At 35.8% G+C, this 18,675-nt stretch overlaps 1 protein-coding gene and 1 pseudogene across 10 annotated transcripts in view; one reads left to right on the top strand and one right to left on the bottom strand.

The window, feature by feature from the left end:
• Positions 1–899: 899 nt before the first annotated feature.
• Positions 900–18,675, bottom strand: part of LOC106054094 (S-adenosylmethionine sensor upstream of mTORC1-like) — a 94,098-nt gene continuing 76,322 nt past the window's right edge. For 7 of the 10 annotated variants that reach the window (XM_056026780.1, XM_056026781.1, XM_056026784.1 and 4 more), the window contains one exon: positions 900–3,194. The gene's annotated coding sequence lies outside the window, so the exon portion shown is untranslated. The remainder of the gene's footprint in view (positions 3,195–18,675) is intronic. The other 3 variants (XR_008777517.1, XR_008777518.1, XM_056026782.1) reach the window with 1 other exon arrangement.
• On the top strand, positions 11,243–11,999 carry LOC106066256 (craniofacial development protein 2-like; annotated as a pseudogene).

The following is an 18,675-nucleotide window of genomic DNA, read 5'->3' as shown; positions in this document are numbered from 1 at the left end:
CGGCAAGCTAATCTCATTAAATTTATGAAACAAGACAGTTCAATAGACTATGATTTCCATATTGTTTTATGATTAGATCTTAAGCATTGAAGAACTCTGAAACAGTGTTAAAAAGAGAAAAAATATACTGTTAAACTTAATCTTTTCGACAACAATCGTACTTCAGTGTGAAGGAGCAATTGATGAAAGTTCTTTGCAAAGAATAGTTCTTCAAGTATTTCTTAATTCAAAATAAGGAGAAAACATGCCAATTCTAATAATAATGCTTCATTACCAAGCATGGTAAACTATCCACATTTATAGAGAAATAAATTGTTGCAGCTTTCAATGTCGTAACTCATTTCACAAATACCCTTTGAACTATATTGTTGCTTTGTATGGCCTTAGATGCAGGCAACTGTAAATGTTTTTAAAACTTCTTCAATGACTGACAAAATTAATTTTTCGCCCATTGTGTGTAGTTGTCCAGATTTTACTAAAGTAGAGATATTGTAAGACACTCGCTACACTCTTATCTTTGTGAAGTTAAAGCAAACATTTGGTCCACCGCGGGCCTATTCTGAACTTTATCTTTGAGTAGTTCACATGTTTATTTTATCTAGGTGTCATCTTCCTGACCTGATTAAAAAAGATCCATTATCGTAAATCCCTTTCCCTTTTGGCGCTTCATATTTTACATTCATTTATTATTATGTCTTGTAACCAATTTTATTCTGTCAAACTACGAGACTTTCCTATATTTCATTTTTAAATTATTGCTGCTCTGATTTTGATTTCTCTATTTAAATATCAAATGCACACGTAACATCTGTACACATTTTTTAAACAATATTTTGTTTGTTTTATTATATTATAAATCTCTCTCTCAACACACACATAAACTAATTGAAATTTAAAAACAGATTTCAATATTTAATTTTTAATTACTAATTATAAAACAATATCACAAAAACACTCAAATGCCACAAGTCAGTGTACAAAATGACTACAAAAAATAAAATCATACATTGATATAATCCATATACAAATTAATAATAATAATATTTATTGTCCGTAAGGAAATTAACAAATTATATGCATAATAATAATAATAATAATAATATGTACTTAAGAACTTTTCAACACTACATTTCACTGGCCAAGAAACAATATTGTCCAAGCAATAAACACCAATTACATCATTGACTCTAAATAGAATGTGTGCATAAGTCGAGGCTAAATTAACAGACGACAAATATGACATCAGCACTGTCGTAGTTAGTTTTGTAGCAATGAGTACATGCACTTTTTTTTATGAGTTATTCGCTTTTGTTTTTTTTTTGTGTGGTGTGTTAAGCCATAATTGTTATGAATCATACATGAATACAATTATACATGAATCTTCTAAATTCTCAAAATTTTAATCCAGAAAAATCTGGAATATATGAGTTTTTAACTATACACCCACAGCTATCAACAGACCAGAAGTGAATGCTTTCTTCAATATATACAACAATCTGAAATAAGGATGAAATTGGGATTTCAACGGTGCTGAAACTAGTCGAAATAATTGGCAGCTAAGGAACTCGACAAAATGGCAGTGACACAAAAACATTTATGCATTTCAGGTAAAAACACTAATATAATCTTAGAAGTTCTTAATTTTCAATCGGTGTATTTTTTTAATCAATTATCTTTTATAAATCTTGTTTACAAAAACAAGTTACATGTATGAAGTTATACACAAAAACATAAGCATCTATTCTATGAGATGAAAAAGATATGTAAGTGATCTTAAAAGTTCTTTATTTTTAATTCGTGATCGAAACAGGCAAAAACTATTTACTATTGTTATGACCGTGCATTGCGCACTGTCATTAGGTGCGAGACTGTGCACTATAAGACACAGGACAGAGATACGCAAAAAGATAGAGAAAGCCGAAGATGACCGATAATTTGATCTAGGATGTAAACAAGAAAGAAGTGTTGTTATTACTGAGTACTCTAGTTGAATATTTGTTATCGAAACTACTGTTGTTCTATTATTAAACTAGTGTTTTTATATACTCCTTTGGTTCAGTTTCTTTGAGCTCGATGTTGGCTAAGTTACAGTAATATGTTCTTTGAATAAGCCCTAGTCTGTATATGTAATTATTACTAGAACAACTGGATTAAGTATTAGTTATTAGTCTATTCAGCATTTGTTTCATTATCATTGCTCATTAAATATATTTATTAAATTCATTATTTTATTTTAAAACATTATCCACATAGTTACTTTATGTACCATGTGTTTCTGTCAGGCTGAGCCTAGGGTTTAATATAATTAATAATTATATTTTATTATTGGATTTTAGAGCAAGTCATCCCCATTGGAGTATATATGTATATATATATATATATATATAGATATATATATATATAGATAGTTCGTCCATCGTGGTTCGATGATGACCACTTTGTCATCCAGGAAGACTGAAGGCTTTGCACTGGGGTTTTATGCCTCCTCGTGAGACCTATGTGGGCCCGGAATGTTCGGCCGCACACTGGGCAGGTTATTCCAGCTGGAGCTAGTGTCGTTAGCCTTGCTTTTCTTCTCTGGCGTTTTTCTTCTGCCAGCGTTGTTCTCTTTTCCTCTGCAACCTGTGCGCCAGTTTTCACAGCGCGACGCCATGATGCTCTGTCATGTGCCTCTGTCTCCCAGGTGCCTGGGTCTATGCTGAACGCCTTCAGAGAAGCTTTGAGGGTTCCTGAAGCGCTTTCTTTGACCACCTTGCGAGCGCTTTCCTTCGCTTAGTTGGCCATACAAGAGTCGTTTAGGGATGCGGTGGACTTCCATTCTGCACATATCTTGGCAGCACACTCTCCAGAAACGGAAAAATCGATAGTGAAATTGACCTGCGTATCGCCAAGGACAGTGCATCCTATGGCAGACTGCCTAAAAATGTCTGGAACAGACGTGGTATCACCACAAATACAAAGCTAGGAGTCTATAGAGCCGTCATCCTCCCTACATTGCTCTATGCCTCAGAAACATGGACAGTGTACAGAAAACATGCAAAGAAACAGAACCACTTCCACATGACATGTCTGAGAAAAATACTGAATGTCAAATGGCAAGACAAAATACCAGACACTGAAGTCCTTCGAAGAGCGTGTCTGCAAAGCATCCACACAATCCTGATGCAGTCCCAGCTGCGATGGGCAGGACACGTCTGCAGAATGGAGTATATATACTATTGTGAATTATTTAGCATCGGATTATCTTGTTGAAGCCCAAGTACTTTTGGATTATAATTATAATAATTTGTGATATCAATTCGTCGTGCCCATATCATCCGTGTTAATTCTTTACTGAATTAAGTAATTCTCCTTGGATTATTGAGCTTGTCATAGAATTGCTTATTCTTCACTTCATGCCTATTATAGGAGTACCTCTTGGATTACTTGTATATGAGAGATTTGCTTTGAGAGGATTGAGTCTACTACACTAGGCTACACCACAAGAAGACTGTAAGTCATTAGTCATTATTAAGAAGTAAATATCTGAATTTGTTATATATTGAATGATAGTGAATTTTTCTGTGGTACAAATAATAATTATATAAAATATATGAAGTTGACTATTGATGATGGTCAGTGATTGATAAAGTATTTGAACCTTTTCATTGTTCTAATTTTTTCAAGGGCGGTTGGAGTGGGATTGTTTTTTATTTGAAATATATTATTTCTATCATCATACAGGTTCTATTAGAGAATATCCTATTTGTTCTTTTACCTCAATAAGACCAAATGCGCTTGAGGTCATCCATGTTGGTAAGGGGGTATTAGATCATATTGGAAATTATTTATTGTTTTAGTCTTGTTTGTGATTAGTCAGAGCATTTTCTATGTATTTATGTTGTCGTTTGTCTGAAGTTCTGTATATACATAATTGTAATTCTCCTGTTCCATTTCTTCTATTTATTAATTTATTTAAAAGAAGACTGTGTTATTCTACATATTGTTTCTGTGTTTATCTTTTTTATACATTATATATATATTTTTTTTTTCTTTTTATTAATTTAAATTTTTTTTAAATTATATTCTGGCATAATTATCGCCATGCATAACTAAATTTCTTGAAGTATTGAGAAATATTTTGAGCTCAACTTGTTGATACACTGAGTTATATTTGAGCTAAGTGATTTGTAATTGATCTTGATATATACAATTGATTGAATTTGCCTCATTGGAATTCATTATATTATATAGCTATTAAGGAAGTACATTGAATTTATTACTGACTTATATTGTAAAAATATAGTGTAATATACCTCACACATTTTTCTAGTGTGGTTTTGAACCAATAATACTTACTGTAACATAAAAACATTTAAATATCTATACACTAAAATCAAATTCTTCTGATTAATTAGACATTGTGCATAAGTCCATAAATCAACAATAAACATGTCCTCATATGAAAAGATTTTGGAACTTGTAAAAGTAATGGAGTTAGAAGGAGTTTATTAAAAAAAGAACTAGAAAAGGCTGAAAAGAAAGAAAAAGAAGGAAGAGATAGAATAGAAAGAGAAAAAGAGAAAGTATATATTAGAGATAAAGAAATTAGGGAAAGGGATGAAAGAGCTGCTGAAAGAGCTTCCCTTAAAAGATATTAAAGAATCAGAAACTAAACAAGAATTTGCTAGATTAGAGGCAGCCAAAATAAATCCCAACATATTAAACACAAACCAACAATCTAGCAAACCATTCATATCTAAATTTCATAAGTTCAATATCAAAGATGAAACTCTAGAAAATTACTTAGTACAATTTGAACACAATGCATCTACATACACCCTAAACAATGAAGACATGGCCAAACATCGTTTAGCTAACTTATCTGGAGAACCACTAAATATCATAAGCACTCTCACAGCAGATCAAAAGAAAGACTATGCAGCTGTAAAAAAATAGGTTACTGGAACATTTTGGCAAATCAGAAGATCACTACCGTAAACTTTTTAAAACCATAAAATTAAATAAGGGTGGAGATTTTAACAGAATAATATTCGACATGAAAGCCAACATGTTGAAATGGTTTGAACAAGCTAAATGTGATTTAAAAGACACCACACAAATACTACACATGATATTGATTGATAATGTCTTAACCAACGTAACAGATGAGGTGTTTACCTTTTTCAAGCAAAAGAAAATCAAATCAGAAACTGTTCTCATTACTAACCTAAATATTTTCAAAGACAGCCATCCTATGGATATCTTATCTTCTTATATAATACAGACGTTACTTCAAAAAAGATGATTACGTCCTACGCGTCATGCATTCAGTCATGCATGTTAACATTGAGAACTTCCATTTGTGATGGGTAATCGTCTTTAATGTTATGGATGTTGTGTATTTCAGATTATTTTTGAAGTTGCATTGATCTATAGTGTGATGATTGAAACTCCATCAGTTAGTAGCAACAGTAACCACCCCCAATAATAACAAAGACAACTTTAAATTTTCTAACACAAAAACTTGTTTTAACTGTGGGGAAAAAAGGGCATGTCAAAAGCCAATGCAGAGCACCAAGGACTAGCAATTACTTTATATACAGAAGTTATACAAATTATCCAAACTATAATAACTATAACCAGAACAACAGTAACTATAATAATAGATACTATAGGTATAACCAAAGCGCCAGTCCAAGGAAGAGAAGAAAGCTTAGAAACAATAATTTTCAATACAACAGCTATAACAACAACAGACAGTCAAGAAGAGACAACTACAATTATCAAACAAACCATAACTCAACTAACTACCAAAACAGAAATAGAAATAATAGAAGTAATTGTCACAAACCGCTGTGTGCCCACACCCGTTCATGTGTGCGTAGCAGAACAACAATAGTCCACTACGGGCCTGGCTATGGAATGTTGACCAAAAGATCAATAAACAGTTCCAGCGTCAACAGTCAGGCCTCCAGAATCGCACTAGACAACTACCAGATGAAACAGGCGCCAGCACGCTGCTCGCTTCTTGTGACAACCAAAGTGGACGGCTCGTCCTTGATTGATCGACAAACTAACTGCCGTACGTAGTGCAACTGTTGCTGATTTTTTTAGTGCAACTTTAGCCTCAATCGTCGCTGGGGGCAGAGCGATTGTACCAGAATTTAGTAGAATCACCATGTCAAGTTAAACGGACTTGATATTACATCAATTGAAGTCGCAGTGACAGAACCCGTTTAACAAAAGCCAGTAGAATCAGTAAAGTGTAACTGACTTGATACTATTCGATTGAAGTCCAAGCTACACCGCCAGAGTCTGATATTCTCTAAGTCTAAGTCTACACCGTAAGTTTTAGGACTTTACTTGAGACCGAATCAACTGCAGTCCAAGCTACATCGCCATAGTCTGATAGATAGTCTAAGTCTACACTGTAAGGTCTAGGACTTTGATTTGACTTTACCGTACTAGCCTCGAGTCCAGATTGTGCTGCCGATACTGCTGATGTTGTGAATAGAAACTTTATGGACATAGTTTACACTTACAGTGGTGGTGACATGGACTTTAAAATAAATTAATGCCATTGTATTTCAATGTTGTTGTTTTTTTTACAAAATCAAATTAAACCAAATTTCAAAAGCAAGTTTCGATGACGGATCAGCACAAGAGACTGGATCTTCAGCTGCTTAGAATTCATGATTTAAGGTAAGCTGACAATTTGCGACAGCATCCATTGTACATGCTAAATTAGTGAGTTTGTGAGTTTTGGCACATCGGCACAATTTAGGCCATGTCGTGCCCGTAATCCTTTAATGATCACTCTCCCTTTAAATAACAAGGGCTAAATTAGTAAAACCAGAGCAATTTCTAAAAGATACTGTAAAAGTCACCTATGCTAATGTCGAAAAATTTGCCATTTGTAGGCTAAGACAGCAAAAGTGTGGGTAGAATCTCCCTGGATTACAGGTGAAATAGAAGTCATTATAATGGAGACTCCTGCACCAGATCTCATTATAGGAAACCTCCATGGAGTCCAAGATTTCACTTTCAAAGAAGTCAGCTATTGGGTAGAAAATAAAAAGACATTTTGTGTACTAGAACAACAACGAAGCACTGGCAGTACAAACAAGATCCCATAAAAACATGATCCCAGAAATAGAATTCCCAACAGTCTTATTTGATGAGGTAGGAATAACTAGAGAGGAGTTGATCACCATGCAAAAGACAGACCCTACTATACAACAATTATTGATCAAAAGTTATAATAAAATAAACTTGAACAATCATCATTTAGTAATTAATGATTTAGCAATAAGGTGTAACAGGAAAGGAAATGATACTAGATTACCAATCATAATACCTGAGGTACTACAGTCAAAGATACATAAAATGACCCATGATGATCCCACAGCAGGTCATTTTGGCAAGAAAGACCTATAACAAAATAGCTGAAAAATTCTTTTGGCCTAAAATGAGAGCACAAATTAGAAATTACATTGAAAGTTGCACAGAATGTGCTAAACAAAAAACCATCAATAAAGCACCATTAGAGAGATCAGACAAATCACATTACTTGTGGGACAAGATAGCAATTCACATAATGGGCCCACTAAATACCAGCAACAAAGGAAACAAATACATTTTAGGAATAATAGACATATCCACCAGATGGGCAAGAAGCCTTCCCTCTTAAAGATATTAAAGCAGAAGATATATGCAGCTCACTAAGAGGTATATTTCTTGAATTTGGGTTCCCCAATAAACTTCTTTCAGACAACGCCTCTAATTTCAAAGCCTCCTCCCACCTGGTGTCCACTGTCATAGATCCTCCATGAAGGTGTGGCGCCAAGTAATACGAGGACATCCCTGTTTGCGCTTTCCTCGTATTGGCCTCACCTCACTAAGTGTTCAACTCCCAGTTCAGCAAAGGATTTCATTGTTTGAGACCCGATCTGTGTAACTGACTCCCAAAGCTACGGAGATTGTGGCACCATTTACACAGACGGATCCAAAATGGATGGAAAGGTCGCGTGTGCCTGCTCCTTTCGGAACAAAACAATCTCCCGTAGACTCCCCTATGGCTGCTCCATCTTTACGGCCGAATTACATGCAATATTGCTTGCACTTATGGCCGTCAAAGCATCAGATAGGAGAAAATTTATCATATGCTCCGACTCCAAATCTGCATTGCAAGCTTTGGGGCGGATGAAGACTGACATTTTTCTGATCTCGTCTACGTTTTGGCCTCTTTCCTCTCATCGATCAATTTCCATGTTCTGTCTTGTATCCATCGTTCCTTGTATGAACTTTGCCTTCTTTCAATAACTTCTTCCGCACACTCAATAGTGGTTTCTTTAAAGTTGGCCGGGCCCACTCTTCTTCAAGGGTCAGTATATCTGCAAGAGCCTCGAACTCCTCCATCTGCCGGTCCGAAGCCCGGGTGAGAAAGGAGGAGGGTTTGGTGTGGGGTGTCACGTACACAGTATCTATATTTAGCCGCCCAAGGTTACCAGCCAGAACTTGTTAGCTCGGGAAATTCCATCACGCGGCAGGGCTATGTGTCAGAATAAATGTGATTGGTTTTGAAATATTAATTATTATACATTGAGCTGCATTTATTGGTTGGCATTGCAACGAGGGGATGTTAGACACGTGACAACGCTATACGGAAAGATTCTAGATTTGTTTAGTCAGTGTCGTGCGGAACGTGTTAGGATTCAGATGTATATTTTTACATTATTGTGTAGATCATTTATTCAGCAGAATTATATTTATTCTGTTCTAATCAAGTACATTTAACCATTGTAATTATTTGTGAATAGCTTTTCCAAGTTTTGAATTAAAGCATTTGTTTTAGACGAAGAGAAGTTTCTTCATTGAATATAGTAACATACTTAGATCGACTTAGCGATTGGCAACTTCTATATGATCCTCTTATCAACTGGCAAATTTTAGATGATCGTATTATAAACTAGATCTAGCTACTTCTATACGATCATCTTATTAAAAGACGATTCCAAGATCCTCTGCAATCACGATCATTGATGGTGTGATATAGATCAAGATAATCTTCAACGTGACATCTAGCATCCATAATTGATGATCGTGACATCTGGCACCTCCGGCATTCGATAAAGATCATCAAAAGATCATCAAAAAAGATCATCAAAAAAAAAAAAATTTTTTTTCAAGATCTAAGGGAAAATTTTCAAAACTTCGTCAATTACAAAACTTCGATTTTTTCAACTTGAGAATATTTCTACTGTGTTCAAAGGTCAGTTTGGTTATCGATATCTTATCTTATCATAGATATAGATCTACCATCGAGTTTTCACTATAACTCTCGGAATCTAATATTATTATTTTGTATTGGCATTGGCAATAAGACCAATATCATTTAACTGGCACGATACATAAGCCCAGTAATATTTAGCTGGCATAACATAAGCCCAGTATTATTTAACTGACACAGTAGATAAGCCCAGTATCATTTAACTGGCATTATTATTATAGATAAGCCCAGTATCAATTACCTGGCACTATAATTTATCATGTAGACATTTTTCTACTATTTCATATCAAGTCAATCGTACAAAACGACGACTTTAATACTACAAGTTCAACTAGATCTACAATCTCAAGAAAGAAAAATTCATAGCCTTGTACGGCTCAGCAATATTTCATTAACCTGATACGGTTGAATAAATCTACTTCCCACGACGACTCCAGTAATAGATATAATCCTACTGTTAAAGATTACTAGCCAGATACGGCATTATTATATTCAAAACAGTACTATATCTATATATTCAAGTTCAGATATTTATAAACACAACATAATTATACAATGGATTCAAAGCCTAGAGGTAGAACACAAAGAATGTCAGAATTACTTGACAAAGAAAAATATTGTAATTACTGCCACATGAACTAATGGCCTGGGCAAAAGAGCAAGCAGATATAGACGACGAAGCTGAAGAAAAACAAAGACAAGAAGCAGAAAAACAAAGACAAGAAGCAGAAAAACAAAGACAAGAAGCAGAAAAACAAAGACAAGAAGCTGAAAGACAAAGAGAACATGAAAGAGCACAAATGGAATTTGAAAAATTGAAAATGCAACATGAAGAAAATAAACTCAAGACTGATCCAAAACAGAAAGCCAACACCACTCAAACAAGTTCCAACGTCTTTGATCGATATAAACTCGTGTCAAAGATTCATTTATTCAATGAGTCTACAGATAACATGGTCTCATACCTTATTAGATTCGAGGAATTAGCTACAACGTCTGGCTTACCAGAAGACCAGTGGTCAAGTTCCCTCCTTAGTTTACTGACAGGAAAAGCAGTTGATATTTGTTCGCAGTTGTCAGTCAACGAGCGCAGTGACTATCATGATATCAAGGAAGCTTTATTACGCCAGTACGGTGCAACTTCAGATAACTACAGAAAGAAATTCTATAGCTCAAGACCAAAACAAGATGACGATCCTCAAATTTTCGTTTCCAACTTGACCATGTGGTTCGACAGATGGATATCTCTTGCTAAAGTGGAAAACACTTATCAAGCTATCAGACAACATATCATCATTGACAATATCACGCATGCTCATTCAGAAGACATCCAATCTTAAATAATTGAAAGAAGTCCTTCTGATATTCCAACGTTAACCAAAATCATCAGACAATATAAAGCTGCTTATCCAAACAAGCCAGTCAAACCAGCAGCAGATGAAACTTTGTTTTTCGCAAGACAAAAGAAATTCACAGAATACAAAATATGACAAAATAATTTGCAACAGATGCAACAACATAGGACATTTTGCTTCTCAATGCCGCACCAAGATTATTGAATGTTCACATTGTCATATGAAAGGTCATCAAGTTCATGAATGCAGAAGAAAGCAGTTCAACACCAGCAATCCATACCATGGCAAGCAATCTACAAGAAATCAAAGATATAATGACAGACCTCGTTACAGAAGCCACTCTTAAGACTCTAGACCACGCTATGTATATAAGAAGAACTTTTCTAACAGAAATGAAATAGAAGATGGTGTGATATAGATCAAGATAATCTTCAAAGTGACATCTAGCATCCATAATTGATGATCGTGACATGGGGCTAGCGACCCCACCCTGTAAAACCACAATTGCTACAGAAACAGCAAACTTGACACAAAGAAAACTATACATGCGGCGAAGGCGGCCAACTCCCAATGACGGTGTTGGATCAAACCGAACTGGAAGTCCAATGCCCGATACATGGCAAGCCCTTCAACGCAAAAGAAATCGACTCTTATAGGCACATGGAATGTAAGAACCCTAAAATCAATGCGGTAAACTGGCCCAGCTTTTAAAAGAGTCTGATTCTTACCGGCTGGACATCCTTGGAATCTTCGAGATGCGGTGGACATCAAGTGGACAAATAATCAATGACAGCAAGACCATAATATATTCAGGACACGATAAGGAACACACTGGTGGTGTAGGAATCATCATGTCTAAAAAAGCAGCTTCAGCGCTGATTGCTTGGAAGCCAGTCAGTGACCGCATCATTACAGCTCGACTCCAAACAAAGCAAATCAAAATCACTATCATCCAAGCATGTGCCCCTACAGAGGATGCAGAAGATACCATCAAAGATAATTTCTATATTCAACTTCAATCCTCACTTGATGAAACACCTACTCATGACCTAATTCTACTGATGGTAGACTTAAACGCCAAAATCAATCCCAACCGAACTGGCTTTGAATACATAATGGGACCATATGGCTCTGCAGAAAACATCAGTGATAATGGCGAGCGCTTGATTTCTCTCTGCGCATCCAACAGCCTTTCGATTGGAAACACATATTTTAAGCACAAACAAATACACAAAAAAACATGACGATCACCAAATGGAGAAACCTTCAACGAGATAGATTACATTTGCATCTCCAAACAATGGAGGTCAACTCTATTAGACGTGCAGACCCGCAGAGGAGTGAATATTAGCTCAGACCAGTGGCAAATGTAAGCTTCGACTGAAACGCCAATCAAAACGAGTCACACGACCCCGCCCATTTAATGTAGACAAGCATTAATCTTAATAATTTAACTTTAAAAAAATAAATACATAACTAAAATAATACAAGAAAACAAAGAATTTTTTTCCAGTATACCAGGAAAAACAAATATTATTAACAGACTCAAAACCTATTCAGCTTAAACCTTATAGAATACTTTTACATATGCAAGACTAAGTAAAAAAGGAAATAGACCACAATTTACTAGAATCAGGTATAATTGAACCATCAACATCACCTTATGCTTCACCAATTGTGATAGCCAAAAAGAAAAACCAATACCAAATATTGATGATATTCTACATACATTAAATGGAGCAAAATATTTTACTAAATTAGATATAACTAAAGCTTATTGGCAAATACCTTTAACAGAAAATGCAAAACCGTACACTGCATTTGTAACACCCTATGGTACTTTTCAATGGAACTATATGAGTTTTGGTTTGATAAATGCACCAACTACATTTAATTAATAGAATGATGAACATGATAGTTGGAAATAAACAAAATGTTATTTGCTATATAGATGACATCCGTATTTTTAACAATAACTGGGAAGAACATTTAGTAGATGTAAAAGAAGTGTTCAAAATAATAAAAGAAAGTGGATTTACAATTCAGGCAGAAAAAGTGGAAATAGGATTGGAAGAAATAATTTTCTTAGGACATAAAGTAAATAATATCATGATTAGCCCTATTGAAGAAAGCATCAAGAAAGTACTTAACATTGAAATACCTACAACAAAAAGACAAATTAAAAGCATATTAGGAATAGTAAATTATTACAGAAAGTTCATAAAGAACTTAGCAGAAATAGTGAATCCATTAAATGATTTACTTAAAAAAGGAAAACCTCAAAAAGTAGTCTGTAATGAGGAATTCATAAAAGCTATTGACAGAATTAAAGACATTTTTACTCATGAGTTAATACTAAGATTACCAGACAAAGACAAAATTTTTTGTCATTGGTAGATGTCTAACGCAACATTATGATAACTTACATCCAATACTATATGTAAGTAGAAAATTATCTGAAGCAGAGAAAAAGTATTGCATTATTGAAAGGGAAGCCCTAGCAATTATATGGGTAATTACTAAGTTAGAAAAGTACTTAATAGGAAGGAAATTTATATTATTGACAGATGATAAACCTATTCAGTTTATACAGCAAAAGAGTATTAAGAACAGTCGTGCATATAGATGGGTTTTATTCTTAGATTTTGGCACAATTTAGGCCATGTCGTGCCCGTATGTAGTTTTTAGCATTACAGGAATATAAATTTGAAATGAAGGCTATTAGTGGATCTGTGAATATTGTAGCTGACTTGTTGTCTAGAATGACATTGGAATAAAATTGGATAATTTTGTAAATAAACTATGATTGTATTATTTACTTAATACATTAATATATTGACACAGTAAATTGTAAATAAGCATTTGAAAGTAAGTTGTTATAGGTTTAGAATCTGTCTGTGGCATTTTACGTCTCGAAAGATCTTTTCCCTTTGCAACTTCTTGTGTGACTAGAGAGGCCAATCCTTGATACACAGCTGCGATCGCAGGTTGGGCATATATAATCACCAGGCGCCGTTGCATTTTCACCCTTCTTTCTGCTTCTGTTGTGTATGACATCTGCAATCTGTGACCCTTCCTTTATGCTCTCTCTCCATGTAGATCTGTCCAGTGAAACCTCTTCCCAGTAGCCAGTGTCGATTTTGAAGAGCTTCACGTCGCATTTGCATACGTCCGTATAACGTAAAAGTGGGCGACCAGCGGCTCTCCTGCCTTCTATTAGATCGCCATACAGGATGTCCTGTGGAAGTCGACCTACTGGTATTCTACGAACGTGGCCAAGCCAGCCAAGGTTTAGAATGGTGATCGGAAAAAAGACGAGACTATAAATAGACTATTTTAGACGGAACTAGGGCATGATGGAAATTTAACAAAATAAGATTATGGGAAGATGACAGTGAAAGTTAAAATAATCACTCTTTAGCAAGCAAGATGTTAGTTTTGTTTTAGAACTGTGACATTAGGACTGTGCCCTATTATTGTGTATTAAATAATATTTCTCAAGTTTATAAAGTCTTATCAAGTTATTCATAGACTTTAATATATTGTTACGAATCTTACTATCCAGGCTCTCTGCAAACTGCACCATACACCACCAACTTAAAGAACTTGACAACTCAGGGCTCCAAAGTAACGTAACACTTTAATAGTTGAATAAATAACAGCCAATACTGTACAATTGGCAACACGTACACTGTACAAATATCTCTCCGATAACACCGTTCCGCCGTATCAACTCTTGCACTGGCCTCTCCGTCTGCGGGCTTGCACTGGGTTCAACAGTTCAGGACTGACTTCAAACACTAGGCTCGTTGTGTCGGACTCGATCGCAGACCAAGATAAAGACGCCAGTCGTCTCAACTGTTCTTGACAGTACTCCGCACTGAACCGTCGTAATGCTCCGTACAGAACCACACCGTTGAACTGTGCTGTAGTCGACCGTGTTCTAAGCCCCTGTCGTGAACCGTCTTGACTGCGACACCTCCGCTCTTATATAGGGTCCCTAATGGCCTTCTAGATCCGGACGGAACATCGCTCGACGTTTCTAGCTTCGTCACATGACTACATCCGTCGTGACGCTCCTGAGCTCTGTTCACGACGCCGATCCTTCCCGAACCGTCATGTTGACACTCGTCTCGGCTGACCGTCGTAACTCGTCACGGTTGACCGCTCGCCTGGGGCGATTTGCGCTGGTCTGGGGCGATTTGCGTCGGCTGACTACACTCACACCACTACCCCCATTATACCACCAGGTTTATAACAATATGTTGTGTGGTTTGAATCGAACTCCAGTTAGTAAGACGTCAAGAAAGTACACAAAATATATAGATCTACAGTTTCAACAAAACACCACATCCAACATATTGGCGACCCGACAACGAGGCTAAGATTAAGAGTGGGTCAGAGTAGGCCTTTTATCATTTTTGGCTGAAAGACTGTTGGATTATTATCTAGACGTTATTTCTTTTTTTCGCTGGATCTAGTCGGAGTGCGGATTACGTTTTAGACTGCAGCTAAATCGTGATTCTGGACTTAGACATATTTATCCAGTGAACTTCATTAGTGTGTAATCCAATTGTTCTAGACGTTCTTGTCTAAATCGTTCCTGCTTACATCATCTTGCAGTGAGTAGAAGGGCAGTCCGTCACAGTTGTACCTCGATATCTCATGATACCAAGTCGGCAGTTTTAAGTTCGTTGTACCTCTTGACTTTAGATCTACATTGTAGCCGGTTGACCGTTGGGGTCACATTGAACTTTGTTCCTAGTTTCAGTGTTCCTGAACATATTTTTCCAGTGTTTCCTGACCAACAATACACGAGTGTAGTATAACCTACTGCTACACTGCGTGATTGGCGTGTTATACGTTATTTTTCAACTTGATTTGAGAGAGTTGGACTTAGTTTTTGTTCTCTCTCGAGACAGCACCAGTATTACGTCTACTAGAAGCAGCCTTGAAGCCAGAAGTCAGCATCAAGTCATCATCGAAGATAGGAACCGGAATATTAAGACCTGACGAGAGGACCTTTGAGAACCGTACCAGTACCAGAAGAAGTTGTTTTGCGTTGCCTAACTGCCTGAGCCTGTTTTGTTGAGCCTGAGCATACCTGTCTTGTGTGTAGAAGACTGACCATTAGTTGAGTTGGAGGCTTCTTAGAGACAGAAAATCAGTTGGTGAAAGGCAAGAGTTGAAAGGCTTAAGAAGAAGCAGAGAGCGGAGGAGAAGGCAGGAAGGAGTAACATGAACGGTGAAAACAAAGAGAAGCCGTAGAAACTAAGGCAAGAAGAAGTAGAATTAGCAAAGCGCAAGGAGAAAATTGTCGAGAAAGAATTGCAGAAAGGTGTCAAGTCTGAGAAAGATGGGGAAGGGTAAGCACAAGACTAGCAAAAGAATATTATCAATAAGTTGAAACAAATGCTTTCAAGGTATGACAGATGACGAGGATTTAATCGGATTTTTAACTTTGTTTAAAGCGGTGGCAACAAGACGTTGTATAAACAAGAAAAGTTAGGCTTTTTTGCTATCATACAAATTAACTACTAAATTGAAAAATTTTATGTTGCAAGACTATTTATTCAAGAATGAGAATTATGAAGAGGTGAAAATTGTACTGATGAGACAGCGGATATAAATGGGAAAACATGCCGAAAGAAATTTCATCAGGTTAAGCCAAAGGAAAATGACTTTAGAGGCTATTTGGCTGATTTAAGGAGAGCGTAGGACAACTGGATGAAGATGGCGGATGTGAAACAAACAGTAGAAGATGTAAAGGACATGATAATAAAAGACAGAATAACGGAGAGTGTTTCAACAGAGGTGTATAGTGTAAAAGGTTAAATGGTGTAATGTTGAAGAATGTAAACGTTACGTTTGTTGATGTGTTTTTTTTTTAATATTACACATACGACTGGTCACTATTAATGTGTCGCGAATGCCGTAGAATGCTGGGTTCGTGCTTCCTGGAGTCACACTTGACACGTGACAAACATAGATATTACAAATTGACTTAAATCCACTTTAGCAGGCAAAATATAAAGTTTATTTGAGGACAATAATAATACTGCACTCCTTGGCAGTTACATAATCCAATACGAAACATAATCACATCCGCATAACAGCGGTATCAAATATATTCAACACGTTCAATTCTCCAGAATAGACTTCAAGTAATGTCCGCATCACAGAGGGTAACAAATACTTCAATAATACATATCCAGCTCTCAGAAAATCAACTACTAGAAATACCCGATATATGTAGTCTCAAGTGACCACTGGCTTCGATTGCCCAAAAGATACTACCTAACTCAAAGTTACTACTCGACTCTCTAAGTCACTACTGTCCGCACCGGACCAAAAGATATTACTGACTGACTTAAAGTCAATTTAGTCATCCTTACTTCCTGTTTCTACATTAGGAGTAGTGATGGGAAACGAACCGAACTCGAACCTCACTTATGACCGAACCGAACCCGCACTTTGAAGCTGTTCGGTACGAACCGAACCGAACGAACCCTCCTTATCTTAAACGAACTAATTTTGCAATTTGTACATCTCCTTTTTATATTTTTTGGTTTAATAATAATACAATACTTAATTATTTTATTTAGATTCTAATTATTCCATTATGATTATCCTTTGTAAACTTGGGATGAGAGGGGGGTAGTTTAAAACTTTAAAAAGAAAAAAAAAAATCGCGCGAGAGTTTCCCATGGGTTTTTCCATATGTGCCGACTCTGCCCTGGTCTTGAATTTTCGCGGGTTATTTGCAATATTTATTTTAGCCCGCCCTGTAAGTAGATCTAGTAATTAGAAAGTCAATTTTAAAATATTGTCACTTTAATTTGAAATGGATTTTAGTTGAGAGTAAAATATTTTTGGCCGATTATAGAGTGTAGATATAAATCTACAATAAGTTCATTTGTGTTCTAGTTTATAATAAATTTTAAATATCTTCTTTTCGTAATAAAATCAGTTAAAACGGAATCTGTTTTATAGATAGAGTGTGTGTGTGTTGTTTCCTGGCGGCGGTAAGAAGCGGTTAGAAATTGATCGGTGTTTATGCATTGAGGATGATGTAATTAGCGTAATGCAAATGTGAAACGCAGACAATCTTGAGACATGAAAGAGTAAAGACGTTGTTTTGTGGTGAGCTAGAATTCGTTTAAATATCAGTAAATTTCATAAATATTACATCTCTATCTGAAGTTAAATAAATGAATATTGTAATAACAGTTAGGCTATATTGAGTTGTTCACATAAGAAATTTCTTTTAAAGTTCATTAAATAAAAATATAAACATTTATTGGTTCAATTGTACTAGCTGTTTGTAAGCGACAAATCAACGACCAACTAACAAGGTGAGGGGAGTCGAAAAAAATGTTTTATTTTCAGTGTAACTTATCTGAATATTAGATCTAGTAAAATTACATGTTTAAAATCTAAAATATATTAAGTAGGAGATTCTATTGTATCTTCTAATAGGACCTTAATAAATATAAATATAGACTGCTTTTTGCGAGGCGCGTATGGGTCAAAACGTTTTGAATAAAATATTTTAAAAAATCTCCGCTAGTGTGATTCTTCTGGATTTTTTTGTCTCAGAATAGTCGAATTTCTTCCGTTTATTGCAATTTATTATAGTGACGACTTTTGTGATAAAATAAAAACAACGTCCGCGACAGAGACGTCTTAACACGAAGAATACTTTTTAAAAAGATCATTACAGAAGTACGTGCGCAATTTGTGTGGCCTACCTAGAATGTCCCTCGCATAATAGGCCTACTATTGGCCAGGGCTGCCTCTTTATTATTAGATTTAATATGTCCCTCGACTTTTTTTTATTAGGATGAAAAGTGCGTTCTGAAATAAAACACATCAATATTAGCCTCCCGGAATTAAGCCCCTTGGCGACTTGAGCGAAAACCTGGCGCATCTTCAATTATATCTCCATTAAGAAATGAGTAAATGTAAATTGGATAAGTTATGGGTCAAAAAGGATTTGGAGGAATTGATCAAAGACGGAGCAGCTCGGTTAGTACCTGCCACATGGAC

The sequence above is a fragment of the Biomphalaria glabrata genome, chromosome 4, assembly GCF_947242115.1.
Source record: "Biomphalaria glabrata chromosome 4, xgBioGlab47.1, whole genome shotgun sequence".
In the NCBI taxonomy this organism is placed as follows: domain Eukaryota; kingdom Metazoa; phylum Mollusca; class Gastropoda; family Planorbidae; genus Biomphalaria; species Biomphalaria glabrata.
Note: the sequence above shows the minus strand (reverse complement) of the source record. Positions and strands in the feature narration are given on the sequence as shown.